We start from the raw sequence: 7,011 nt of genomic DNA on the forward strand, positions 1-7,011 counted from the left end.
CATGGCGGACGTCTTTCTGCTCTTTCCGTCCAGGGCTGCTTGTGCAGGGACTCGCTGCCCATCTCCTGGGGCCGGGGGGTGGGGGAGGCGGCCAGCTGTGGCTCTGGGTAAAGATGAAAGATGACTGCCGTCCGCGAGGCAGGCGGAGGGCGTGGGGGAGACGGCAGCAATCAATGCTCAGTCATATGTAACTGTCCGCCCGTCCGCCTACAGAGCAGCCAGCCCCAGTGCCAGCCGGGAGGGGCTCGGGAGGGGGCTCGGGGCTCCTCTGCTCAGCAGAGCCACCCAGTGTTAGGGTGGCCCTCAACCCCTCGGAGCTGCTTTTCCCTTCCATCAAATGAGCTTAATGGCTCCCTGCTCTGCAAGAGCGCTGTGAGGACCTTGTGAGAGGTGCGCGCGTGCGCGCACAGTCAGGTCTCGTTGTTGGCGGTAGTTACGTTCCAGAAAGCCTCGGGAAGGCTGAATTAGCGAATTCCGAACGTTGCCCCCTGGGGGAAACTCGGAGTTGGCTCCTTGAGCCTCTGGTCACAACATCTTTGTCAACCGACCTATGCATCACCTTGGTTTATGTATGTTTCTGCTCAAAGACGTCTCCTTTCTTTTGTGTTGGGGTGATGACTTAGGGCATCGACCCCTCAGCCTGCAGCGCTCTAACTCAGGCCTCGGCGGAGCTCACCCAGCACACGTATTTTCTCCGCGGGGCACCTCGCAGCCTTCTCGGGTTTAGAAACAGGAGACAGCACTTCGGCACTGCGCTCGAGAGCCGTTGTAAACAGCAAAATCGCCAACAAAATGCACAAAAATGCCCCAAACGTGCCACTAAATAGACGGTGCACAGGCTCTTTGCAGGAGGAGAGCCAGAACAAGAGGGCGGGGTGTCACCGTGTGTGACGTTAGCTGAGAGCGCGCCACATGTCTGGCGACTCCAGTTTTGCCGCTCTGAGCGCAGGCGGCTCCGTGAGTGGCTGTGGAAGTGCCCTGGGTGTTGAATTTAGGGTTGCAAATATGTTCTAGCGAGCAGGTGAATCAGAAAATGCAGATCAACTGAACGTTCAGTTCAGTCCCTGCTCAGGGCCCCAGTCCCAAGTCACGACCGAGGGTAAAATTGGAGGGGGGGGCGGGGTGGAACGAAATTTCCAGAGAAACAGATATAGCTCATGTATACGAGATTTCTAGTTGCCTCCCAATACCCAGTCTCCATTTCTTCCCTAGTGAATAAAGCAACATTGTAGTGGTCACATGACCCTCTCCCTCCATGGCTTCCTTTCTGAATGTCTTAAAGGAGTTGCGGCCTGGTGACCGAGTTCAAACCAGTAAGAAATAAGCAGAAGTGTCATGTAAAACTTCTAAGAAGTCCCTTCAAAAGGGATGGTGGTGTTCATCCATTCTCTTCCTCCTTCTTGCCAGTTGGGATGCTGAAGTGATGGCCGGAGCTCAGGCAGACATTTTGGATTGAGAGGTAGAAGCCAGGTGCTGCGGATGGCAGACCCCCAGCCAGAAGGAACTTTGGGTTTCTGGAATTGCAGAGCATCCAAAAAGTCCTCACTGACCACCTGATCTGAGAAATAAGCCGCTGTCTTGTTCCCATTCCTGTTACCCGGATTCTGTTGTTGTTGGCTTGTGTGTTGTTACTTATGACCAATCCCAATCATAGGTGACACGGGAGGGTTCTGACCCTGCGGTGCCATTAGCCAGCTCTTTTACCGTACTGTGGTCACTTTACCTCTTTGCGTCTCATTATTCACATCAGCAAATTGGCAGGGAAATAAAGTAGCAGTGATTAAATAACGCTCATTGTCATTCGTCTGAAGTATAAGCCTTTCAATGCATTTGTAAGGTTATTCTCCTAAGAATGATGGAAGGAGAGGTGTCATTGTCACAGAGATGCTCTTGTGACACTACATAGTGCTAATCCGCCACACAGAAGATGCTCCAGGCATGAATGACCAAAGGAACCGGGCCAGGAGGGTGTGTCAGCACGTGGTCAGAGCGTCCAATCAGAAGATGGCAGAAGCCTGGCCCCAGTCAAAGGCAGCCGCTGTTCTTGCCCATCCTCAGGAACCAGCAAGTGATGGAAGCAAGGGTTACTCATGCAAGAAAACCAGAGGCGGCTCCAACTTACCCCAGGCAGAGATGTCCAGAAAAGGGCAGTCTGGGACACCTAGAAAACTGGACCCGAAAAGTATCTCCCAGGCAATGCTCCTAGTCCCAGGAACAGATGAGGCTTCCTGGCAGGGGTGGGGCGGGTGGATATATGGCCCCCAAAAGACGGAATTTCAAGTCAAGACCAGGGCCTCTGCCCAGGTGGGCCTAGACCCAGAAGCTGCCGTTACCCAGAGATGTCTTCTCTGTGGTGGAACCTCCAGCTATTATCTTGTGAGAAACGATCTTTATCCGAGAAGGTGAACTCTTTTCCGAGAGGCGAGGCACCTACCAGCTCCTTTGTCTTCCGTCTCCACGGAGGTCTGGACGCATCGGAAGCGGGATTTGAGGTTAAGTCTGCCAAGGAGACACCAAGGTGTTCCTTGCTTTTGTTTGTTTCTCTCTTTCTCTTTTCTTGATTTTTTTTTCAAACATGTTTCATTTCTTTTCTAGGGCAGAGGCTGAACCCTGCTGGCTCCTGCTCACCCACTGCTCTATTTATATTCCTCGCCCAAGACCCCTGCAGAAAGGAGGGCAGGGCTGCCAGCGCACCGACCTTGGATTTTGATCGATCCGCTCTGTGTCTGCAACACTGAAGCGGAATTCTCCTTTCAATTTAGGTGACGCGCACATCACACAGAATTCACCGTTTACAGTACGCCATTCAGTAGCATTTGGTACATGCATGCGCAATGTGGTGCCACCATTGCTTCTATAAAGTTCCCCAACATTTTGTCACCCCCCCCAAAGGAAACCTCGTGCCATGTTGGGGCTGTTCTGTGTGCTGGGAGGGGGTTGACATCGGCCCAGTTTAAGGGCTGCGAGCTCGCCCTCTGGTGATGGGTAAGGGGTGGTCCTTATCGTATCTCCACGGGGGGTGCCACCTCAGCGGTTGGAAGTGGCAGTTACAAGTCCCTTTTGGGGTTACTGATCTGAAAAAAGAAATCCGCTGGCTGAGGCCTGTGGACCTGTATAACCCCCTCCTGGGAGGACCTGGATTGAACTTGACCCTATTTATTTGGATTTCGAAAGGCAGGTCATGGGGAAAGAAACAGGCGGGGTTTAGGATTATACACTCTTTGTTCGGCTTCCTTAAAGAAATGTCCTGTCACTCAAGGGAATCGAGACTCTGCTGTGTGAAGGCAGAGATTTCCTTCCAGAAGCCTTGTGCGGAGTGCCTTTTATGCTTGTCTCCTTCGTGGTTAATCAGAGAAAATCTTCCCTTTTCATAAGAAAAAAAATCCCTGGGCACCATTCATCAAAGCACGGGGAAGGTGCTGGTCAGACTGTCGCGGCCGGGGTTACAAAGCCGGGGCTGTTTGCACTGGGGACTGGCCAGCCTGCCGTAGTCCAGACAGACACAGGCAGAGGGCGCCCATGGGCACTGGTTCCTGTAAGGAGCTGGCGGCTGCTTTAGCACCCCCACGGCCAAGGGCCCCCCTGCTCCCCTGAACTCTGCCTGCCCTGGATGGGGGAGGACTTTACAGTAGGCATGTGGCATCCAGGGAATTCCCAGGGGCTGGCTGCATGACTATTTCTGTCTGAGCGATGGGCAGCCAGAGCCCCTCCCCCTCCTCCAGGGACCCTCCCACCGCTGCCAGGCAGCAGGGAGCCTGGAGATTCAGGAAATGTCAGAATCCATCCTGCTTTGCAGAGCGCCACTCCAGGGTGACCATGCCCTTGCTCAGGAACTTCCCGTGGCTTGCTGGGACACAACGCGGCAGGCCCAGTGCCTCTCTGCCTAGATCTCAAGGACTCCACTGGGATGGAAAGCCACTGCTTCCAACGGCCATCTTCTGAGGTGTGTTGGGCGCTCCCGGCCCTGGGGTTCCACCCCCCGCCATTGTGAAGAAGTCTTTGGGCCTCAGCAGACAGCCAGGGCCAGAGGAAAGGGCTGTGCCCCGAGTCTGCCTGGTCATGAGCCCCGCCCACCCGCAGGCGCAGTGCCTTGCCTCCCCTCTCACATCCATCCCTATTTCTCCCACACCCCGACCTCTCTCTTAGGTCCCCAGACCTCCTATGTCTTGCAGGAGCGTCTGCTTACAGCAGTGAGGACAAACAGAAGGACCTGGAGGGGACTGCCTGGGCCTAAAGATGGCACATGAGAAGGGACACAGTTGGGGGGGTATTGAGGGCTTAACTGGGACGAACAGGAACTCTCCTGGCAGCCTGAGGGCTGGGGCATCCTCAGACTGCAGCTTTATGCTGCTGGACCCCTGCTAGAGTTCAGTCGCCTCCAGTGCAGGGGCATGGACGAAGTGGCTAGTTTTCACCGGAGACATTTTTCCTGGCCCCTCGCCCTGAGCTGGGCTCCGCAGGTGCCTGGCACTTCCTGGTGTGACTCGTCAACGTCTGTGGAATCCCTTGTTTTCCTTGTCTTTGCTGGTAGAAAACTGCATGTGGTCAGGGCTGTGTGCGTCCGTGCCGCAGTGTGGCCAGTGCCAGGCCAGGGGGCGAAGGGTTAATAGCTGCTGAATGAATGAATGAATGAGTGAATAGTCCATCCCAGGTCAGGAGCATCGAGCACAAGGGGGATTTAGGCAGGACAGCTTGGGGAGGTGAGGGGGAAGGGCAAACCCCGATGACCTGGGGGCCTGTCGCACTCTCCCTGGGGTCTGGAGGACAGGACTGAGGATGTCTCAGGGATGTGCGGCGGTGGCTTGAGGGGCGTGGGCGCTGTGGGTGGTTATGCTCTGCCTGGGCTGGGCTGCTCCGTGCTGGGGGTCAGAGTGGGGGCCACAGGTCACCGAGGCTGCGAATCCAGGCCTCCTGTTGCCCCCCACCCACCCCTCCTGCTATCACACTTGTTTCCACCCTCCCACCCCCGCAGCAGCCGGGCTCCTTAGAAGATTCAGGCTGAGCGAGAGAGCAAGCTCTTCGAGGGAACTCATCACGTGACGGACTGACCCCCACGGAGAGCCAGTCCTTGGAAAATTGAATACCCCCCCGGGACACTGTCTCTTCCCGCGGGAGGCAGGTGGTGGGCAAGGACACGGGAAGGCCATCCCTTCCTGCCGTCCCTGGGATTTAAGCTCTTTTTGCGAGGGGAAGCCTGTCCAAGTAATTAATGGAAGTAATTAGGGGTCAGATGGTCACAAATGGAAATCACTCAGTCCCCAGTCACAGATGCCAAGGCTGGCCGTGCGGAGGAGAGGAGGTCGCAGGGGTGGGCGGGGGAGGACCCTGAGAAGAGGGAGGGAGGCCTCCACCCCTAACAGGACACAGAGGTCTGATGGGGCTTGTTCTCCGGGTTCGCAGACCAAAGGCGAGGTGCAAAGTCTGGGGGTTCGAGTCTGCAGTCAGCAGCCCACACTGCGGCTGAGGGGGAGCTTCTGAGCTGCAGCAAAGATGGGCGACTGCTGAGGGAAGAAACCCCAGAGGTGGTTTCTGACATCGCAGCAGCCCCGGGCTCAGAACCGTGCCTCCTGCAAGGTGAAGAGGCATTTTCCTTCAATGCAGTCAGTGCTTCTTGTAAATCCTTCCTTGGTTGCGTTCTTCTCACTTTATGGGTGGCTTTCAAGTCCTGGGAAAGGGTAGAAAACTTTCCACCCACCCATCCATCCATGCACTCACCCATCCATCCATCCACCCACTCACCTACTCACTAATGACTCCACCCACCCACCATCCATCCACCTCATTCATCCACTTCACAGTGTTTATCAGGCTCCTGCCTAGCCCTTGGCAGACCTAGGCTGTGGGGATGCCAGAGAAACAAGCCAAGCAGGGACCCCACTCTCGTAGTTGCCATCTACAGAGAGAAAACAACACACAAGGCGGCCAGCAGGACCCAGGAAGCCCACACAGCCATGAAGGAATGCAAGGGGGTGACGACACATTAGATGGTGACAGATGGGGGTCTTTAGCGGGGACGGGCAGGGCAGAGCTCTTTGAGAAGGTGACCTTTGCACTGAGACCTGGATGACAAGAAGCAGCAAAGATGGCGGGGAGGAGCATTCCAGGCGGAGGGGACGACAGGTCGAGGACTCTGTGTGGGGAACCGGAGGGGGCCGAGGGGCTGAAGGGCGTGAGCAAGCAGTGGGGACAGGGACAGGAGCAGGACCACTCACGGCAGCATCGCACAGCCTAAGGGGCAGCCAGGTGAGCCGCACACCCAGCCCCGCTACCCTCCTAACACCCAGAAAGCGAGTGCTGCGGGACTCTGCTAGGATATTTTGTTACTCTGCTGTTTTAGTAACCAGGTTATACTATTTGAGAAGGCTCTATTAGAGCCATTTCAGTGCTGGTGGGCCCTCTGCAATTCGCTGGCGTGACCTCAGCGGGGACCCTGCCTTGCCTGCTTGGACCCCCTTCCCTAAGGGAGGGAGACCACGTGGTCCGGCCCTCTTTCCGACGGGCAAGTGTGTGTTCCTCTGTCCCTGCGGCAGTTGAGAGCGGTGACAAGTGAGTGTGTGAGGGTTAAGGGCTCCTGCCTGCCAGGCCTGGTCAAGGGTTGGCATTTAGTGACGGCGGCCCGCAGGCCCTGACTTCATGGAGCTTGCAGTCTAGAGGGTCTCTGGGGACAGAGGATTCCGTGGGGACACAGGGGACGGAGGAGATGTCCGTGGTGCCAGCTCAGAGCCCCACGGTGGGGATGTCCTACCCCTGTATTTGTCACCTTCCCCGGTAGCTCAGGGTGTGGGGAGCTCATAGCTCCCCACCCAACCCCCCCACTCCCCCACCCCGCCCCCCGACCCCCGCACCAGCCCAGCCATTCAAGTGGGAAGCCTCAGAGCTGCTGAGTGGCTTCGAAGTCCACTTCCCTTCCTGTCCCACCTGAGCCGGATCTGGTGTGGAAGCTGGCGGTTGCCATGGCTGCAGGAAGTGACAGCCCTGCGCTGGGGAACCTATTTGCTCGCATTGATAAAC

The sequence above is a fragment of the Phyllostomus hastatus genome, unplaced genomic scaffold (genome assembly GCF_019186645.2).
Source record: "Phyllostomus hastatus isolate PE091 unplaced genomic scaffold, TTU_PhHast_1.1 phas_scaffold_182, whole genome shotgun sequence".
Lineage (NCBI taxonomy): Eukaryota > Metazoa > Chordata > Mammalia > Chiroptera > Phyllostomidae > Phyllostomus > Phyllostomus hastatus.